We start from the raw sequence: 23097 nt of genomic DNA, 5'->3' as shown, positions 1-23097 counted from the left end.
AGAAATCGCGTCAATGAAGAGCCAGTACGCTCGCTGACCCTCTTATCCAATAGAAAAATATACCGAAATAATTAAATCTCTGTTCAAGCTTCATCTTCCCCAAGATGTACCTTGGGTCGAAGAATCTACCTGGTGCATCAACTCTGTGGAGGTCGAGTTGTACCTCCTTACCACAGGGTTGGTTAACAATGGCGAGAAAGGAGCGACGGAGTAACGAGGGGTGTTACTACTGCACAGTTGTACCTGTGTCTCGAGTACAGCTCCCTCTAGGAATTAGTGCAAGCTAGCAGCCCTAGTTGTACCTGAGATACCACGTGCCCGCACTAGGTAGAGAGAAAGAATTGGTGCAAGCTAGCAACCCCAGTTGTACCTGAGATACCGCCTGCTTGCACCAGGTAGAAAGGAAGGAGAGAAAAGAAGGAGAGAGTTGTCGTCGATCTTCCTCAACGCAAGCCCCAAGTCAGTTCGACGGCTAACTGTGGAAATTGTTCGTGCGAGCAAAGTATATAGAAGTCTGGTTACTAGATAGGTAACAGCGGTTCCGAGGGGCTGATCACTCAATCCAATTTAACAATAATTTGAAAATTTATTATTATTTGCATGGATTCACATGGAATCGACTGGAATCGTAGGTGACGAATTCTCTGAATCTTGGATTCACATGAAATCGCTTGGATTCGTAAAAGGCGAATCCTTATGATTTCTTAAAATTTGGGCGGATTCTCCACCGATTTCTTTGTATTCGTAAATAATCGTACCCTTACGAATCTTGGATTCGAGAGTGAACAGCCCCTCGAGCAGTTCCACATGGAGGCGAAATCGCAAAGTCGTTGCGACTGCCGTACCCCCACCAGCACTGTGAATCGTACCGACGCCAGTGGTTCTCTGCGCTGTGAAAAGTAAACAGAGAAGTAGGAGAAGGGCACCATTATATAATAATAATATACAATATTATTATGCAATATAGTAATAATATTTAATATACTAAATATATATTATATATTTATATATAATATATTAATTATATAATGTGTAAAAAATTAATTATTAAAGGAACACTTGAATAATAATTTTCCAGTTTTGCCATCAACAAAATTTTTAAGCTAATAATTATTTATGATTTTAATCCTATATTAATCATTATTATTGGTTATTAAATAAATATTTATTTATTAATATTAATTAATCATTAAATATCAATAAAAATTTATTTTTAGGTTATGCTAAAACAAAATTAATTGAAATTATTATTAATAATAATAAAATAATAATAATAATAATAATAATAATAATAATAATAATAATAATGGGTCAGAAAGATAATAAGTTCTTTGTTTCCTCCTGCGGAGCCATACCTTAGAAGGGACTGGAGTTTTTGCAAAGTCGAAGAGGAAAAACTCTTCACACTTAGTGAACTGCAAAAAGCAGGCAAAAGATTGAAAACAGGCAAGGCGCCTGGAATCGATGGGATAAGTAACGAGATCCAAAAGTTGGTAATCGACACTTTACCCCAGATTCTGCTTCGATGCTTCAATCTTTGCCTTGAGAGAGGAGAGTTCTTCCGCGACTGGAAGCGACAGAGGTTAGTCCTCCTAAGGAAAGGTGAAAAACCTCTAGATAAGGTTTCATCGTACAGGCCTATATGCCTGCTAGATACGATGGGTAAACTTCTAGAGGATATGGTTCTGCAGAGAATGCAAAGCCACTTGACCGAAGAGAGTCGTCTATCCGATCACCAATTTGGTTTCCGTAAAGGCAAGTCTACGGTTGATGCCATCCAGGCAGTTGTGGACATAGCCAAAGCAGGAAAAAACAAATTGGGACCTGGGAAAAAGAAGAGCTTCTGCGCGTTGGTAGCAATTGACATACGCAACGCGTTTAATTCCGCAAGATGGAAAGATCTCATCGAGTCGATGGAAAAGAAAAACATGCCGCCCTACTTGTTGCGGATAATGGATAATTATCTTAGCGACAGGTGGGTTATATATAAGGGAGACACCTGCACTCTCAAGGAAGAGATGCAGCGTGGGGCTCCTCAAGGCTCGAGGGTGGGTCCATTTGTATGGAATGTATCTTACGATGATTTTCTGCGAATGGATCTGCCCGAAGGTGCGGTGATCATCGGCTTTGCGGACGACGCATTATTCGTGTGCACTGCCGAAAGTGAGGAGGCTCTTGGGACATTGGTGAACGAATGTCTGCGACTAGCTAAAAGCTGGCTGGATACCAGAGGTCTTGAAATGGCCCTGGAAAAGACCGAGGCACTGCTGGTCACAGACAGACGTGGTTATGAGCTCCCACGAATCGTGATAGACGGATTCGAGGTCAAGTGGAGTAAGCAAATTAAATATCTTGGTGTGGAGTTAGATGGAAGGTTAAACTTCCACCACCACATGGCTACGGCGTCAAATAAGGCGATCGAGTGTGCGGCTAATCTTTCACGGCTAATGCCAAATGTTGGCGGACCCCGTGAACAAAAAAGAAGACTGGTGGCGAGTGTCGCCCACGCTAAAATGCTCTATGCAGCACCAGCGTGGGCCCCATCCCTGAGGAGTAAAAGATGTGTGACCATCTGTGAAAAGATACTGTCTGCGCAGAGATCGATAACAACGCGTATCATCTCTGCATATAAGACGGTATCTACGAGTGCTGTGCAGGTCCTTGCAAGTGTCCCGCCAGCAGATCTTTTGGCGAGGGAAAGGGAAGAAATGTTTCTCTTTTCTAAAGAAAGCAGTTCCTTGAATGAGGAATTAAGACCAAGCAAGGGCCTGATCCGCAAAGAAGCGAGGCACAGGCTCATAGAAAGATGGCAAGAAAGATGGGATGGTGAGGAAAAAGGTCGATGGACTTATCGCCTTATCCCGGCACTCGCCACCTGGATAAATAGGAAACACGGTCAGGTTTCCTATTACTTGACTCAGGCGTTCACAGGTCACGGGTGTTTTAACTCGTACCTGTGTCGCTTTAAATTACGCGAGAACGAGGTGTGTGCATATTGCCAGTTCCCTGAGGACAACGCGGAGCACACCCTCTTCTCATGCAAGAAATGGGACTTGGAGAGGCGGGCCATGTTCGAAGGTGTAAACAGTCAAGTTACACCGGAGAACATGGTATTGCTGATGACCCAGTCGGAAGAGAATTGGCGGCAAGTCGAGAACTTCATAATCTCGGTTATGTCGAGGAAGGATCTCGACGGCCGCCAAAAAGCGTAATTTAAACAGCTTTTAATTTTGATCGTTTGTTTTTTATTAATTTATTTTGTGATTTATTTGTCCTTATACATTTTTTTTTTAATTGTTTGTGTTTTTTTTATTCATCTTTGTACAGTTTTATGTTTTCAATATTTTATACGCGTTTATTTTTTCTTTTTTTTTTATATATCCGTTTGCAATTTTATCTTTTGACTGTTTACACTTAATTAAACATTTGTTTTATTATTGTTGTGCTGTTAATTCCGCTTTTATATTGAAATAGTTTTAAATTTTTAACTATTAACGCAGGATAACCGCAGAGAAAAGCAGAAAGTCGCATTAGCGACAGAGTTGGAGCGCCACCCTCAAAGGCTAAAGTCTTACGACAGTTCCGAGGGAGGGTAAAGGGCTCCAGAAGAAGGGTTACGGGTTTTAGTGGGTCGGGCTGGCAGTAGGTCGCCAGTTTATTAAATTTACTATTTTATATATTTATTTTTTTTTTATCTCCTTTTGTTTTATCACACCAACCCCACATAACCTTGGAGTGCGGAATCCAAGGTATCTGTAAGCAGATTTCCCAAAAGTCCCTAAGCAAAAAAAAAAAAAAAAAATAATAATAATAATAATAATAATAAGTAAGTAATTTATTGCAATAAAATGAATACATTGTTTGCAAATATATTAGGGTACGCTACACTTATCACAAATAAAACCCACACACACATAACGTATTAAAATCCGTAGAATTCATTCATTCATTATAAATGATCTCAATAAAGGAGCATTTACCGTAAAATAAAAGAGGTCATTTACTTGTTTTGAATTTATGAATGACAGCAACTTAACAACATTTTTCTCGTCATTCTCTTCCTCATTTATGTAATTTAAAAGATATCTTACTCGCAGTGGTTTATAAATTGGACAATGAAGCAAGAAATGTGAAATTTGTTCGTTTTCGTTAGTATTACATAAGGAGCACAAAACATCTGTGTTCCATGTGTATGTGTTTTGCTTGTAAGTAAACTTTGTTCTAAGAGTATTAGCTAGTCGAAGTTGACTCGCTATTCTTATTTTTCCAATTGGCATTTTATACATTAAATAATTTTCAGTCGCGTTTAGCTGACTGAGATGTCTATATATAGGGTTATATCTGGAATTTAAAACTTTTTCTACAGTATTACTTAGTTCATTATTAACCCATTTTATTATAAGATTCTTCTTTTCATTCTTTATTAAGTTAAAATTTTTAAATTGAAGTTCCCACAGATGTTCGGCTCCTAATGACTGCAACAACATTCTAACACTCGAAGCCCAATTGCAATTGACATTGCAATTGCCAATGGAACTGTCAAGCTCGCACAACCTTATAAAACACTTTCTCGCAAGTCTCATCCGGCATCTCAAGTAGTTTAAACCACCAGTTCAATATGCGTTTAAATATATTTACATTTGGAAAAGAGATACCAGTTTCGAGGCGTACAAAATGATCAGGAGTATTTAACGGCAAACCCAAAAGACTCCTTAAAAATCTAGTCTGCACACAATCCAAATCTGATATGTAACATATACACCATACTTCGGAAGCGTATAGAGCTGTAGCATTTATAACATTTTCCATAAGGCTCTTAACAGTTGACCAAGATTCATTTTTACTTTTGTATAAAATACTCCGAACTCGGGCAGACGCTATAAGGCCCTTTGCAATAAAAGAATCTTTCGCTAATTTGAATTTACCTGTTGAGGAGAAAAGTACACCTAGGTAAACATATGAATTAGCATACTTAATTAATTCTTCTCCCCAGTACAAAGGCCTCAGTTTTTTACAGTTTCCCGATTTTCTAAACGGTATTACTTTAGTTTTAGAGACATTTAATTGTAAACCGTTGAGATCACAATATTTTTTTAAAATTCTGATTTTCAATTGAATATCGTGCCAATTTCGACCTAACAGCACGATGTCATCGGCAAAGAGTAACATTAAAATCTCTGTACGCAAGTCGAGCTTTAAACCCTGTGCTCCTCTCTCCTCAAAGAAAACAATAATATTTGAAAGAAATAAGATAAATAGCAGTGGGCTAAGACTCTCTCCCTGCATGACCCCCTCAGTAACGTCTACATTCTCAGACTTCCGCTGTCCAATTTTTACTCTAAAACTCGCGATATTGTATAAACTTTTAATAATTCTTAAAATTTTTCCCGATATTCCAAGTTTGAACAGTTTTGACCATAATTTCTCGTGTTGAACCGAGTCAAAAGCTCTTTTAAGATCTATAAAAGCCCCAAAAACATAATCCTTCTTTACATGTAAATTTATATTTATTATAGACGAAAGGGTAAACAGTTGATCTATACAACTTCTCTTGGCTCGAAAGCCCGCCTGTTCTTCGGGAATAATGCAGCACGTCTCCGCCCATCTACCAATCCTTTTAGCGAGGAGGGAGGTAAAAACTTTAGTGGTCACATTCAGTAAAGCGATTCCTCTATAATTCAGAGGATCTGTTGGATCACCTTTTTTATGTAGCATAAACATGTCCGATTGCGCAAATGATTTTGGTACTCTTTCTTGTTCTAAAATTTTGTTAAACATATTAAGGACATAGTGCAACCATTCCGGTGGTAAATTCTTGATAAATTCGTTGCTTATCTTATCTGGCCCTGAAGCTTTATTATTACTGCACGCAGAAAAACCTTTACATAACTCCTCCATCGTAAAGTCAGAGTCCAAAAAAGGGCGCGTGACTGACACAAATATTTGATTACTAATTATTCTTGTTGGATAAATTTCTTGATAAAAATTAACCCATGCATTTAAATTAACTTTATTACACGGTATGTTTCGAGAATCAAAAGATTTTACTGTAGACCAAAATTCTTTACTATCCTTTACATTATTTAATTTTACTTGAATTTGATTATTAAATTCGACTTTAGAGAGAGCAATGATTTTTTTGTACGAGTCACGCGCCCCGATATAATTGGTTAGCATCTCTTCATTTTGTCTATCCTTTACAAAACTCTTGTAACTCGTATTTACTTTACGTTTAGCCGTAAGACATGTATTGTCAAACCAAGGTTTCTTCTCTCTAAAATAATTATCCGAATAATAATAATAATAAATAATTATAATTATTATTAATAATAATAATAATAATAATCCCCGCCGGGTTGTCCACTACCGAACATCATAGATGTCTTTGACGTGATGGGAGAAGCGGATCCACTGCCAAATGTCATTGATTTCTTTGATGTACTGGGAGAAGTGGACCCACTGCCGAACATCATTGATTTCTTTGATGGGCTGGGAGAAGTGGGTCCGCTGCCAGACATGATTGATTTCTTTGATGAGTTGGGAGAAGTGGGTTCGCTGTCATACACGACTGGCATCTTGGATATGTTTGGTAGACCTTGCCGTGGTGGCGGGGCTTTTCACTAAAGGACAACCAACAGGGTGGTACCCTGATTCTAAAACCAAAAAAAAAAAAAAAAATGATTATGAATCATAATATAAATGAATTACCCCAAGGAGGAACCCCGAAAGGGGACAATACTCCCGACGGTGTCTCTTCGAACACCGCCGCAGGCCCCACGGATTTTGGGGGGGGGGCCAAAACAATAATCAGTCGATAATATATGAGACAAATGTCTCAGACCAGTTCGTGGCTATTCCGGGAATCTTCAAAAGCTTGCGCCAGGGATTCAAGCGCCAAAAGAACGTCAGTCGGGAAATCCAGGATGGCGTGACGGTTTTGGAAGGTGCGTTTGAGATAATCTGTAGGAATTTACGTTTTATCCCCAAGCCTTTCATAGACCAGGAGCCGCAACACCCAACTGTGGTAGCTCCACAGCAGACGGAGAGCACTACTGCACCTCTGAACGGCGCAAAGACATGTCCTAATAAGGCAAAAGGCGTTAATAAACGCCCCAGGGAAGGTACAAGCCCAGATGCGAGTCCGCGACGGGCGACTCAAGGCGGGAAGAGAATTAAGCGAAAGGAGGCTCCACAGCTTGGTTCTGAGTCGCTGGTTGGAGCAAGAGAGGCGCCCTCAAACAGTCCTGGCAAGTCGTATGCTGAGACCGTCTTGAGGGACGGAGCGGACAATGGAGACGGTTTCATGTTGTTAAAAACAAGGAGAAACGGACTCCAAAAGAGAAACCCTCAGGTGAGAAAAAGGAGCTTCCGAAGCCCCCTTTGAAGCTAAGGAGCACGGAAGCTGTTAAAATTACGGCAAGCGACCCAAAGTTTTATGAGGGTATCTTGCCGCTAATAAAAGCAAAGGTAAACCCAGAAGATACGGGTACCGTGATCCGGAAAATCAGGAGAACTTTTAAACAGGAGGTTCTCGTGATAGTGAAAAAGGGCGGAGAGACCTTAAAATTTGCAGATGCACTGTCTTCGGCCCTGCATGGTAAAGCTGAGGTCACACCTCTAGTGAATAAAAGGTCTCTAGAGATTAAGGATTTGGACGAAGCCACCTCAGAGGATGAGGTAAATGCAGCACTAAGAGAAAAGCTGGGTAAACCTGACCTGAAGATGGAGTGTCGACTTTTGCCGCGCTACAGAGGAACTAAGGTTGCTCTAGTACGTCTGTCAGAGGCAGAAAGTAATACTCTGCTAAAGCTTGGTAAAATTAAAATCGGATGGATAAATGCTCCAATTCGCGAGCATGTTGAAGTAGCTAGGTGCCAAAAGTGCCTAGCATACGGACACTCAACCCGAACCTGCAAAGGCCCCGACAGAAGTAAAAACTGTCGGAGATGCGGCGGAGAGGGACACCTCGCGAAGAGCTGTAAAGTTAAGCCGAAGTGCCTTACGTGCTTGGACCTGGGGAAGCCAGAGACGGATCACGATTCCGGAAAGAGAGCCTGCCCGGTTTACAGAGAAGAACTGCAAAAGATTAAAAGGGCAAATCCTTAAAATTTTTGCAGGTCAACCTGCATACAAGTAAGGATGCACAGTTGCTCCTAATGCAAATAGCAAGGGAAAATGAGGTCGATATCCTGTTCTGCAGTGAGCAGTATCAAGGAAGCGACCTCGCCCCTTGGTATCAGGATAAGGCGAAGAGAGCCGCCATAAAGCTGTGCAACCCAGAATTGCGGGTTGACAAGTTTCTGGAGACGAGCAGTGGGTTCGTGTGGATAGAGGTAGCTAATATACGTATGTATAGCTGCTACTTCTCACCCAACGACCCACTGACAAACTTCGAAGCCAATATCGAAGACCTAGAAGCGAGCCTCACAGAATCCAGGCTGGATGTCATCATCACTGGCGATTTTAACGCAAAGTCGCCAGAGTGGGGTGAGACGAGACTCGACAAGAGAGGAATTCGTATTGGAGAAATGATCTCCAGAAACGACTTATTGGCTGTAAACCGAGGCAATACATGGACTTTTAGAAGAGGTGCGATCGGATCAATTATAGATCTAACGATCGCATCGTCTAAACTATTTAGCCGCATAACCGACTGGCGGGTCTCTGAGGAATATACCGCAAGTGACCACCAGTACATTGAGTTCTCAGTCTCAATGGGAGACACACGAGGAGGAAAAAGACAGGATGTTCCTAGTCGCAAAACCTCCTCGTGGAATATGAAGAGACTCGACAAGGAAAAGTTCGGCCGGTCCCTAAGAGAAGCCCTTTTAATTGAGGACTTGGGCTGGGTGAAGAGGCCGAGCAGTCTGGATGGGGAGGTGCGAGCGGTGAGGAACATGATAGTCACCGCTTGCAATGCGTCAATGCCACGCAAAGGCGCCACTCCCGTAAGAAAATCCTTGCACTGGTGGTCAGAGGAGCTAGCCTCCTTGAGAAAGGAATGCCTCAAAGCAAGAAGGACATATACCCGATCTAAGGGAGATCCCTTGCTGAAAGAGTCTTTCAAGGAGGCGAAAAAGAACCTCAAGAAAGAGATCCGGAAGTCGCGACGCCATAGCTGGAAGGACCTAATCGAGGAAGTCGATAAGGACCCATGGGGTCTGGCTTTTAAAATCGTGACTAAGAAATTAGTGACGAGGCAAAAGACCCCCGGCCTGGACAATCCCGATTGGGTCAGAAAGATAATAAGTTCTTTGTTTCCTCCTGCGGAGCCATACCTTAGAAGGGACTGGAGTTTTTGCAAAGTCGAAGAGGAAGAACTCTTCACACTTAGTGAACTGCAAAAAGCAGGCAAAAGATTGAAAACAGGCAAGGCGCCTGGAATCGATGGGATAAGTAACAAGATCCTAAAGTTGGTAATCGACACTTCACCCCAGATTCTGCTTCGATGCTTCAATCTTTGCCTTGAGAGAGGAGAGTTCTTCCGCGACTGGAAGCGACAGAGGTTAGTCCTCCTAAGGAAAGGTGAAAAACCTCTAGATAAGGTTTCATCGTACAGGCCTATATGCCTGCTAGATACGATGGGTAAACTTCTAGAGGATATGGTTCTGCAGAGAATGCAAAGCCACTTGACCGAAGAGAATCGTCTATCCGATCACCAATTTGGTTTCCGTAAAGGCAAGTCCACGGTTGATACCATCCAGGCAGTTGTGGACATAGCCAAAGCAGGAAAAAACAAATTGGGACCTGGGAAAAAGAAGAGCTTCTGCGCGTTGGTAGCAATTGACATACGCAACGCGTTTAATTCCGCAAGATGGAAAGATCTCATCGAGTCGATGGAAAAGAAAAACATGCCGCCCTACTTGTTGCGGATAATGGATAATTATCTTAGCGACAGGTGGGTTATATATGAGGGAGACACCTGCACTCTCAAGGAAGAGATGCAGCGTGGGGCTCCTCAAGGCTCGAGGGTGGGTCCATTTGTATGGAATGTATCTTACGATGATTTTCTGCGAATGGATCTGCCCGAAGGTGCGGTGATCATCGGCTTTGCGGACGACGCGTTGTTCGTGTGCACTGCCGAAAGTGAGGAGGCTCTTGGGACATTGGTGAACGAATGTCTGCGACTAGCAAAAAGCTGGCTGGATACCAGAGGTCTTGAAATGGCCCTGGAAAAGACCGAGGCACTGCTGGTCACAGACAGACGTGGTTATGAGCTCCCACGAATCGTGATAGACGGATTCGAGGTCAAGTGGAGTAAGCAAATTAAATATCTTGGTGTGGAGTTAGATGGAAGGTTAAACTTCCACCACCACATGGCTACGGCGTCAAATAAGGCGATCGAGTGTGCGGCTAATCTTTCACGGCTAATGCCAAATGTTGGCGGACCCCGTGAACAAAAAAGAAGACTGGTGGCGAGTGTCGCCCACGCTAAAATGCTCTATGCAGCACCAGCGTGGGCCCCATCCCTGAGGAGTAAAAGATGTGTGACCATCTGTGAAAAGATACTGTCTGCGCAGAGATCGATAACAACGCGTATCATCTCTGCATATAAGACGGTATCTACGAGTGCTGTGCAGGTCCTTGCAAGTGTCCCGCCAGCAGATCTTTTGGCGAGGGAAAGGGAAGAAATGTTTCTCTTTTCTAAAGAAAGCAGTTCCTTGAATGAGGAATTAAGACCAAGCAAGGGCCTAATCCGCAAAGAAGCGAGGCACAGGCTCATAGAAAGATGGCAAGAAAGATGGGATGGTGAGGAAAAAGGTCGATGGACTTATCGCCTTATCCCGGCACTCGCCACCTGGATAAATAGGAAACACGGTCAGGTTTCCTATTACTTGACTCAGGCGTTCACAGGTCACGGGTGTTTTAACTCGTACCTGTGTCGCTTTAAATTACGCGAGGACGAGGTGTGTGCATATTGCCAGTTCCCTGAGGACAACGCGGAGCACACCCTCTTCTCATGCAGGAAGTGGAACTTGGAGAGGCGGGCCATGTTCGAAGGTGTAAACAGTCAAGTTACACCGGAGAACATGGTATCGCTGATGACCCAGTCAGAGGAGAATTGGCGGCAAGTCGAGAACTTCATAATCTCGGTTATGTCGAGGAAAGATCTCGACGGCCGCCAAAAAGCGTAATTTAAACAGCTTTTAATTTTGTTCGTTTGTTTTTTATTAATTTATTTTGTGATTTATTTGTCCTTATACATTTTTTAATTGTTTGTGTTTTTTATTCATCTTTGTACAGTTTTATGTTTTCAATTTTTTATACGCGTTTATTTTTTCTTTTTTTTTATATATCCGTTTATAATTTTATCTTCAGACTTTTTACACTTAATTACACATTTGTTATTTTTAATTATTGTTGTGCTGTTAATTCCGCTTTATATTGAAATAGTTTTAAATTTTTAACTATTAACGCAGGATGACCGCAGAGAAAAGCAGAAAGTCGCATTAGCGACAGAGTTGGAGCGCCACCCTCGAAGGCTAAAGTCTTACGACAGTTCCGAGGGAGGGTAAAGGGCTCCAGAAGAGGGGTTACGGGTTTTAGTGGGTCGGGCTGGCAGTAGGTCGCCAGTTTGTTAAATTTATTGTAACATTTATTTATTTTTCTTTTTTATATTTCCTTTTGTTTTTTTTATCATACCAACCCCACATAACCTTGGAGTGCGGAATGCAAGGTATCTGTAGGCAGATTTCCCAAAAGTCCCTAAGCAAAAAAAAAAAAAAAAAAAAAAAAAAAAAAAAAATAATAATAATAATAATAATAATAATAATAATAATAATAATAAAATAATAATAATAATAATAATAATAAAAATATAATATAATATAATTATTATTAATAATAATTAATAATTATTATTATTATTTATTATTAATTATTATTTATTTTTCCAGGTATGGAATTCTACCTTCCATATGACCGAAAAAACTTTTTATGATTCTGGTTCAATTTTTTGTACGAATTCCGGAAGTTTTTCTAAACTGAATTATGCACGTAATTTTTGCTAAAAAATTTTCTCTTTAAATTCAACCACTTTTTTATTTGAAGGAGTACAATTAATTATGTACGGAAAGAAAATAAATATCCCAGGGCTTTCACCCAACCTGAAAACCTAGAAATGTCAGGGAATTTTTATAAACCTTGAAAAAACGTGGAAAAGTCAGGGAATTTTGATTGGAATCCTATAAAATTATTGTTTTTTAAAGTTATTGTGCTTATTCTTGAAATTTAATTTTTCTTTAATTCAATTTTCTTAATTCAAATTTCCTAATTTAATTTTAAAAGAGTTGCGTTTACAATTTTTTTTCGCAATAATTCAATTACTTTCATAAATAATAAAACTCATCGCAAAATTTCAGTTATTTTTAATACAATTTTAATGGAATTTCTTAAAAAATGTATAATTATCTAAGAAAATTTAATTAAAATTCTTCAAAGAAATTCAATTATTTTCAATGATTTTTAAAAGATACTATTTTAATAAAATTTGTCAAAAGAAATGAATTATTTAAAACTTTTTTTTATAAATTTCTTCGCAATAATTCTTTTATTTTCATAGATAATAAAACTCATGGCAGAATTTTAATTATTTTTGATACAATTTTAAACGAATTCCTCGAAACATGTAATTATACTTTAAATTTTATTAAAATTCGTCAAAAAAATTCAATTATTTAAAAATTTGTTAATAAAATTCTTTATGAGAATTTAGTTTTGATAAACATTCAATTATTCAATAAATTATTTATTTTTGTATTAAAAATAATTAGGTATTTAAAAAAAAATATTTAAAAATTCTTCTAAAGAATTAAATTATTTTGAAAAGTAAAAAAATTCTTAGCAGAAATTCAATTATGGTCAAAAGTTGTATAAAAGTTATAGTCAAAATTTCAATTATTTTTAAAAATATTAAATTTTTTCTCTAAAATACAATTATTTTCAAAAATTTTAATGAAATTCTTGTCAATATTTCAATTATTTAACAAAATATTAATAACATTCTTGACAAAACTTTAATCATTTTGAAAAACTTTTCTCAATTCAATGAAATTTTTTTACATTCAATTACATTTAATACATTTTTAATCTAATTTCTCAAAAAATAAAATTGTTCTTAAAAAATTTATTGAAATTCGTCAAAAGAATTTTAATTACCTATTGGAAAATTTGTTGATAAAATTCTCTTTAAATGAGAGTTCAATTATAAAAAAATATTTAATTTTGCAATAAATTATTTTTTTTATTTAAATAATTGAATTGCCGTAGAATTTTCTAATAATAATTGATTTAAATATAAATTTTAGTTAAAACCTTAGATAATAATTGAGTTTTGAAAAGCAGGTCTCAAATTATAATCTTAAAATGTTTGAATTTTTTATACTTTTAACTTAAAATTGTGTAGATTTAATTTTTTTGTAAAAGTTGAATTGAATTTTTTTGAAGTTATTTAAAGTTTTTATTTTCTAATATATATTTGATTGAAGAATTTCCGAATACCTGAATAATCGATGAAATTTCGTAAAATTGAATTGTAAAGAAAAGGATTTGAAAATGTTGAAAGAAATTGTTCATAAATTATTAATAATAATTAATTTACACTTTATAAAGAAGAATTTTAGTTGAAAATTGTGAAAAACAACAATTGAATTAAAATAGTGAAAGTTATTTTAAATACTTAAGTTAGAGTAACAATAATCTTATAATTAGGTATAAAAATGATGATTTTATCATTTCAACATTTTTAATTACTATAAAACATGAAGATATCGATCACTCCGAGTCGAAGACTCGGAGTGATGGATATTTCAATCTTTATAATATATTTAATTTCAAAAAGGTTAGAATTAAAAATTTTGTAAAATATAAATGTAGTTTTAAAAACCTGGAAAAATTCCGTTTTTTAACCTGGAAAACCTGGAAAAGTCAGGGAATTTGAAATGAGCAAAAGCGTGGCAACCCTGTATCCTTTTTATTGTTATAAACAAACGTTTGATGACAGAAATGTTAACTTTCAGAAATTTATATAAATAAACGGAAATTCAAAACAATTTTAAAGGGGCGCATGATTATTCCCCAAATTTCAATTTCTTAATGTTCAAAACATCGAAATTCATATCATCGAAACTTCTTTTCGCATAATTTTCAGTTTTCGAAATTTCATTCAACATCATTTTTAATTTATCGATTTATTCTTTATCCTATTATTTAAATAGTCGAATTGTTTTTTAATATAATTTTTAATATCTCGAAAATTTTTTTGACATACATTTTGATTTTCTGAATGACTATTTGTCATAATTATTAATCCTCCGAATTGCCATTTGACACAATTTTTAAACCTTCGAAATATTATGTTACATAAATTTCATTTATCGAAATTTTATTTGTCATAATATTCATTTACTCGAATTATCAATTGACATAAAGGGCATTTAATCGAATTCTCATGTGACATAACCTTCAAATCTTCGAAATGTCATATTTAAGAAATTTCATTTATCGAAATTTTATTTGTTACAATGTTCATTTACTGGAATTATCAAGTGACATAAAACGCATTTACTCGAATTCTCATGAGACATAACCTTTAAAACTACGAAATGTCATATTTCAGAAATTTTAATTTATAGAAATTTTATATGTCATAATTTTCATTTATTCAAATATAACTATTTAACATAAAATTTATTTGTCTAAAATTCCATTTGACATAATTTTCAAACATCCGAATTACTTTTTAACCTATAATGCAAGTCACAGAAATTTCATTTGTCCTAAAATAACAATGAAATTTTCAAATATTTTTCTTATTTCTATTGAGAATTCGAGTAAATGCCCTTTATGTCACTTGATAATTCGAGTAAATGAATATTATGACAAATAAAATTTCGATAAATGAAATTTATGTAACATAATATTTCGAAGGTTTAATAACACAGGCCTACAAATTTCAGACCCAGAAACGGGATGAGTCATTTCCGATGTAATTTGTCACCCTGAATCCAAAACTGGCAGCGAAATTGCTCTATCACGTCAGGATTCTGAGATATTCTAACCTAAAAGAGTAAAAAAGGCCATTTTTGGCAACATTCGACTCTTAATAAAATCTCCAAAAAAATTTTTTTTATCATTCGAACAAATTTTAAAGGAAAGTATAATTATTCACCTTTCAAAATATTCTACACCCGATCCGATCCGACTTTTTTTCACTAAGGTATAACAGTTTAAAGTTTAGGTTACACGACCTAAAAACTGAAAAAGGAAGAAAAGAATAATTGGAAAGTACTTTAACTTAAGCATCTGATTCTTAATATTTTGGGATCTTTGATTAGAAAACCGCTGTCGGATTTTCAAAATTCAAAATGGCGGATCCAATATGGCGGCTGTTAAAATAAAAAATTGATCGGATTCGCTTGAAACTTTTTAATCGGGGGTTTTTGAGGTCGCTAATTACGAATCTGGTGTCAGATTTTCGAAATTTAAAATTGCGGATGTAATATGGCGACATTTTTTTAAAAAATTTAATATATTTGCTTGAGACTCTTCACTCGGGTGTTTTTGAGGTCACTTATTACGAATCCCGAAACCGTCTCCCGAAACCAAACCAGTTGTGCTTAGGCCTTAATGCACGTCAGATACGCCAAACTGGCACAGATGGCGTGCAAAATAAATGTAGAAGAAAATTTGACACAACCTGTACATCTGACGTGCCGAAACTTTTTCCTTGTAGACGCGGTTAATTAATACACGAAAACACAACTGCACGCACGACAACGAATTTCACTGAAAGTATACATCTTTGTTTCCTTATATATTGAATGATGAAAATTTACAGCACTTACGAAAAAGCAGTTTACTTTTAACAACTTATTATAAGACATAGTTCTTGGGACAGGAATAAATGCAAAATTTATTAATTTATAATGGTCAATTTCTAAGATAACGAACGACCTACGTTTCACTTTATATTTAATTATTGTAGATAATATCCTTTTTTAATTTTTTTTCATAGCCCGGGTCCCTCGGACTCGGCTTGAGCCCTTACGTATGTTCGACTTAAAAGGTAATTTACCAGAGTATTTTATGAATAAAAAATTGTTTATACTGGTGAAAAATGTGTGTTTTACGTCCCCAAGCCTAATGTGTAGTTGATTTTCCAATAATATTTTCTTAACCGGAAGTAGATCAAAAAAACTTTCCCCTGGGTCCGAGGGACCCGGCTCGAGCTCGTGAGGGTTAAATACCTAATTATTTTTAATACAAAAATAAATAATATATTTAATAATTGAATGTTTATCAAAATTGAATTCTCATAAAGAATTTTATTAACAAATTTTTAAATAATTGAATTTTTTTGACGAATTTTAATAAAATTTGAAGTATAATTACATTTTTCAAGGAATTCGTTTAAAATTGTATCAAAAATAATTGAAATTCTGCAATGAGTTTTATTATCTATGAAAATAAAGAATTATTGCGAAGAAATTTATAAAAAAATTTTAAATAATTCATTTCTTTCGAAAAATTTTATTATAATAGTAGATATTAAAAATCATTGAAAATAATTAAATTTTTTTGATGAGTTTTAATAAAATCTTTAAGAATAATTATACATTTTTTGAGAAATTCCATTAAAATTGTATTAAAAATAATTAAAATTTTGCGATGAGTTTTATTATTTATGAAAATAATTGAATTATTGCGAAAACAAATTGTAAAGGCAACTCTTTTAAAATTGAATTAAGAAATTTGAATTAAAGAAAAATTAAATTTCAAGAATAAGCACAATAACTTTAGAAAACAATAATTTTACAGGATTCCAATCAAAATTCCCTGACTTTTCCAGGGTTTTTCAAGGTTTATAAAAATTCCCTGACATTTCTAGGTTTTCAGGTTGGGTGAAAGCCCTGGGATATTTATTTTCTTTCCGTATATAATTAATTGTACTCCTTCAAATAAAAAAGTGGTTGAATTTAAAGAGAAAATTTTTTAGCAAAAATTACGTGCATAATTCATTTTAGAAAAACTTCCGGAATTCGTACGAAAAATTGAACCAGAATTATAAAAAGTTTTTCCGGTCATATGGAAGGTAGAATTCCATATATTTTGTTGATGGCAAAACTGGAAAATTATTATTCAAGTATTCCTTTAATAATACATTTTTTACACATTATATAATTATTATATTATATATAAATATATAATATATATTCAGTATATTAAATATTATTATTATATTGCATAATAATATTGTATATTATTATATAATGGTGCCCTTCTCCTACTTCTCTATTTACTTTTCACAGCGCAGAGAACCACTGGCGTCGGTACGATTCACAGTGCTGGTGGGGGTACGGCAGTCGCAACGACTGGATCAGGGCCGCCAAGCTGTAATGTAAGTAACGAATATACTGTATAGTTCGTCGCCCCTTGGATGGAGGCGCTTCTGTCGCCACTCACACATAAGAAATATGTGTAACGATAGAGCGGGGCTTATGTAGTAGTGTGTAAACAAAATTTTTAACCTTTATTATAATCGTTTGTTTAGTAAAAAATATTAAATATACATCATTTGAAAACGTTTCACTAAAAAAAATTAAAAAGAAAATACTATATGAAGGGAAAAATGAGAACAATTTTTGTTAGTCTATAAGTAGGGTAAGTGTACCAATTGCCGAGGGTGTTCCATTTGTCGATGTTACCATGGTAATAACCAAAAAATATTGTCTAAAATGTCTCATTTGTTTGTTTATATAATATTAATATATTTTTTTCACATTTATAACGCATAAAAAAATTAATATTTATTACTTTTTTTCATTTACAATGTGCTACACTGTTTAAATAAAATTCAAAGTTTGTTTACTCGACAACAGGAACCATCCTCGACAATTGGTACGTTTACCCTATTCCTTAAGAAAATATTTCAATTTTTTTATGCTGGCATTTTGACAGTAAGCAATCTCTTAATTATTAAAAGATAATTTATGTTATTCTGTTAAAATTTTGTTAATCAATCACTGTTATATATTAAATTTGTTATATGTATTACTAATATTATTATTAAATGATATAAATACAAAGACTAAGGAAAATGAAAATGTAAACTGACAGTTATAATGCCGGTATATGTTTGCAAAAAATTAAAATATTTACTTAAGCAATACTGATAGAATAGAACAAAGTCATTTTCACCCTTCTATTCACATTAAATTTGTTCAATAAAACGTTTTCAAATGATGTATTTTAAATATTTTTTACTAAACAAACGATTATAATAAAGGTTAAAAATTTTGTTTACACACTACTACATAAGCCCCGCTCTATCGTTACACATATTTCTTATGTGTGAGTGGTGACAGAAGCGCCTCCATCCAAGGGGCGACGAACTATACAGTATATTCGTTACTTACATTACTAATGCTAATTTTCTCATGTTAGATTTTAAATGATATTGTTACATAATTTTTTTAATTAAATGACGTTGTTTACTTTCGTTTCAACTGTGGAAATCACAAACTGTATTTGTAAACAGTAGTTGAATTTTATTTAACGGACAATTTATTAACCTTGATATAACAGATAAGGTAGAAAAGGTTTTGACTAAATGTCGATCTTCATTACCGACTGTCAAATTTTTTCATTCACTTTTTCGTACATAATTCGTTTAATTAATTTAATTTTTTTTATTAATATTTTTTGTGTGTGGCCTGTTGTAGAGCATACGGCCAAGTTTGAATTTTCTTTAATTATTATATTGAAATATTAAACTTGATCATTTACACTCGTAAATGAATTCATTCAGTCGTTCTTTATATATATATATATATATATACAGTCGCTCATCAAGAAGAAAAATTCAACCAGCTAAATATATTTTTATTTATTAAGTTAATAAAAAAAGAGACTGTCATTAGATAAAATTTGAAACATCGTCAGCTAAATACTGGTTGTCATACACTGTAAAAATTTTTCGAAATTTTTCTTACTGAAAAGTTAGAAATATTTCGAAAAACGTTGAGAAAATGATTTTGGTATACAAAGTTCGACATTTTTCAAAAAGTATAGAATAAATTTGAAACTTTTTCGAAATTTTTCGAAAAGTGAGTAAGATTAAGTAAATTTCGTAAAAAGTTCGAAATTTTTTTTACTGTTTTTGAATTTTTTCTTTACTAGTTAGGAAGTATTGCAAAATGTTTTAGAAAATTTTCTAATTTTGTTACAAATTACAATATTTCTAAAAACTTTAAGATATTTTTCTACCCATGTACAACAAAATTTCCAATAATATTCGTAAATTTTTCTTAAAAATGTAGAACTTCAAATATCGTATGGTTATTTATTTATTAGGGTGATTCTCCCGAAATACTCCTTTTTGTGAGTTACAAACAGAAAAGAAAAAAAATTATTATTTATGGATTAATGCAGTCAATTATATTGAGCTTTCAAAAATCTACCACCTCTATAGCATGATCATGCTAACTTTTAGCTTTTAAAGTATATATTTTAAATTAAAATTTACAAAAAAATTAAGAGGTTAAAATTTGGCGCCGGCGTTTTTTATTATATATATTTTTCTATTTACAAAAAATTATTTAAAAATTATAATTTATTAATATTATCTATAAATTTTATAGATTTTGAAATACTTACAGTTATCAAAAATCTCTTTAAACAATTGTCAAAAATTATTTTTCATACATTTTAGGTTCACTTTTCACTGGCAGTTTGTAAACAACCGACAATCATATCAATTTTTAATTTTTATTCAAAAAAGTGAGAGGAATGACGGGTGAGAGGAATGACGATTTCAACATTTTTTAATTTTATTTAATTGACAAATAATTTTCCTCCAGCTTAGAATGCCCTATCATGTTTATAAAGGATAACTTTATGTGAAAAAAATTTGCGATCAATTTATATATATTAATATTGTTTTTATTAGGGGTGAGAGGAATGACGCTTTAGGTTGTGAATCTCTGCTTATGTCTCAATTTTAATTTTTTTAACGCAAAATAATGACATTTTTTAAAAAGTAACTTAAGAAATTAATATTAGAGATGTTAATTTAAATATTGATCACAATAATTAATCAATATCTCTACCCACAGCAAAAATATTGGATAATATTCAACGAGTGAGAGGAATGACGCGGTACTACATGACAAATTTCATTTTCTATATTTAAAAAAACTACACGACATATTTTATTTATATTTTTGAAAATTATTCTTAAATATCATAACTTTTAGAAAAAATTAATAAAGTATCAATTTTCATGTTTTAAATAATTGTTTTACCTATTGAAAAAATGAAAAGCACTTAGATGACAGGTTAGAAAATCGATTTTGAGGTGGTAAAATATTTTAAAAATGTATTAAACAATAAAATTTTACAACTTTTTCTTGCAGAATATTTAGAAAAAGTGATAAAATAGGGAAATATGACTTGGTATTTTCCCAAACGATTATAATAATTTAGAAAATCTTGATTACATGCAAAATGAGGTTTTTTGGAGAATCACCCATTAAGAACAAATTCTGTATTTTTTAATATAGTAAAAATTAATAATTAATGACACTACAGTTTAAAAGATATTTGAATTTAAACATATTTAACAACTTTATATTAATGGATTATATAGTCCTCCCTTGTTATTAAGTGTTTGTAAAACAAACTATTTTTTTATTAATAACAAATCATTTTCATCATAAATTTTATTTGAAAATGCTGACCTTAAAAAATTCAGAAATATTTTTATAAATATAATTCAACATTTTATCATAATTTTAGTCTATTTATAAATAATTATTATTTTACAAATAATTAAAATAAACAGTTTTATTTATTATTATAACAAGAAAAATTTTTTCCTGAAAGCAAAGTTGTGAATTTTTAAAGTATTTCATAGTTTCTAAAGGTTTGTCACATCTGGTTTGCCATCGGTTGACCATCTCTAAGGGTTCCTTATTGTAAACGGGTCTATTTTATAAGTTTTCGGTTCTAGTTTTTTTCTTATAGATTCATTTAGAAAGAAAATTTGAAGTATTCGTGAGTTTCAAATATTGACTGTAAAATCTTCTTCCAAAAGACTTTCGAGCGTCAGTTGCTCTTTAGCATTTGTCAGAAATACACTAAAATCGCGCGTGACAAAATTATTTTAAAGTTAGTATTTCGTTGTGAATTAATTTTTTTTGTAAGGTATAGTTATGAAATTTTGTGGTGAAGTGAATATTTTTAAGTAAACATTTTTTTGTTGTGAAGTGAATTGTTTAAAGTTATTTTTGTGTGATAAAGAAGTGATGTATTTTAAATTTATGTTGTGTGAAAATTATTAAATTAATTTATTCAACGAAATCAAAAAATTATGTGAAATAATTGTAATTTAATTGTAATAATTACCATACTTATTTATAAGTAAAATTGTTAATTTATAGTAAAAGAAAAACTTTATATATCTATACTTATGGGTAAGACTCCGTCAGAAAAATTACAATTTGCATGGGGTCTTCGGATTATTCTGTAATTTGGTGTAGTTGTTATATTTGATAACAAAAATAAGTGTACCAAAGGATTTTCAAAAATTTTCAAAATTGTAAAAGTTACGCCATTTTGAATTTTTTTATAAGAGTTTTTTCAAATGTGAATATTTCCGAAACAATTTAACGGATTTTAATAAAATTTAAATATGTTATACTTCAAATCATGTCAAAAGAAAAAAAAAATTTTTGTTTTTTTCAAAAAAAAGTAAAAAATATTTTTTTGAATCGATTTATTAAGCACGGGACCGATTTTTAAGTATTTTTCGATATATAATAAAATATTCCTTATAATTTCACCTTTCATTTACAAAAAAGAAAACGATGGAGACTTTAATAGTTTTCGAGATATTGCAATTTTTGTGGAAGCGTGACCACGTTTCAGTGCCAGCTCAGTATCTTTTACCCGGGACACCTAACAGTGGGATTTTTTACACTTTACTCTTCAAAATTGTCTAGAGCCTTCAAATTTTATTGGATTTTGATGTTCTTGGTCTTAAATGAAAGAGGATAAAATTTCTAAGAGATCTGTTTAAACCGATTTTTGAATTTTTAATTGTTTATTTATTTTTTTGTTACTCAATGTTAACAATTTAAAATATTTTTGTATAAAATACTGTTTATTTTCTATTTTTCCATTGCACAAGGTCGAAATCAATTTAAATTAGTCTAGTCATATTTTACTTGAAGAAGCTAGAGTTTGGATACGACTTGAGCCAGCTGTGCAATGCGCCTGACGAGAAAAGATTAAAGAATATTTGTCACTATATAATAAATAGTTTACTACTGCGAGCATTATTTATGCTACAAAACGTATAATTTTTAAAAGCAGAAATAAAAATTATTATTATTATAATTATATAACCAATAATCTATTTTCTTTTGCATTTATAAACATTTCCAGCATTTTTTAAACTTAAAATGTTTATATCATATGTACATTCTTTCAAAAACTTAAAAAATTTACTTATTGATTTTAAAACAATTTTAATTAACTAATAGATAATATTGGTCTTTTTAAAAAAATTGTTGTTTTAGACAAATTTATGTTTATTTAAGTAATTCATGTCTACGTTGTAAAAAAATGATTTTAAAGTTAATGATTATCATTGATATTAACAATACTCAAAAGTTATCGATATTTAAGTAGAGCTTTAAAATGTTAAATTCGTTCAAAAAGGTTCTATTTTTTTGCAGAAATAAGCCATTTATTTGTTTATAAAGTTAATAATTTCTTTATAACAAATGTAATTGTTTGAGCTAATAAATTTTTTAAGTTTTTGAAAGAATGTACATATGATATAAATATTTAAAGTTTAAAAAATGCTGGAAATGTTTATAAATGCAAAAGAAAATAGATTATTGATGGTTATATAATTATTAATAACAATGATAATTGTTAACTTTCAAATCATTTTCTTACAAAATAGACATACATTACTTAAATAAACATAAATTTGTCAACAAAAAAAGAATTTAAAAAAAAGACCAAAGTTATCTATTTGTTAATTTAAATTGTTATTTTTAACAATTTAAATAAACTGTATTATGCATT

At 33.0% G+C, this 23097-nt stretch overlaps 2 protein-coding genes across 6 annotated transcripts in view; one reads left to right on the top strand and one right to left on the bottom strand.

The window, feature by feature from the left end:
* The window catches only part of LOC122504126 (peroxidasin-like protein), a 316998-nt gene that overhangs the window by 42773 nt on the left and 251128 nt on the right, over window positions 1–23097 (top strand). The gene's annotated exons all lie outside the window — the stretch shown is intronic.
* The window catches only part of LOC122504128, a 116478-nt gene that overhangs the window by 1437 nt on the left and 91944 nt on the right, over window positions 1–23097 (bottom strand). The window lies entirely within an intron of this gene.

The sequence above is a fragment of the Leptopilina heterotoma genome, unplaced genomic scaffold (genome assembly GCF_015476425.1).
Source record: "Leptopilina heterotoma isolate Lh14 unplaced genomic scaffold, ASM1547642v1 Lhet_279, whole genome shotgun sequence".
Classification (NCBI taxonomy): Eukaryota; Metazoa; Arthropoda; class Insecta; order Hymenoptera; family Figitidae; genus Leptopilina; species Leptopilina heterotoma.
Note: the sequence above shows the minus strand (reverse complement) of the source record. Positions and strands in the feature narration are given on the sequence as shown.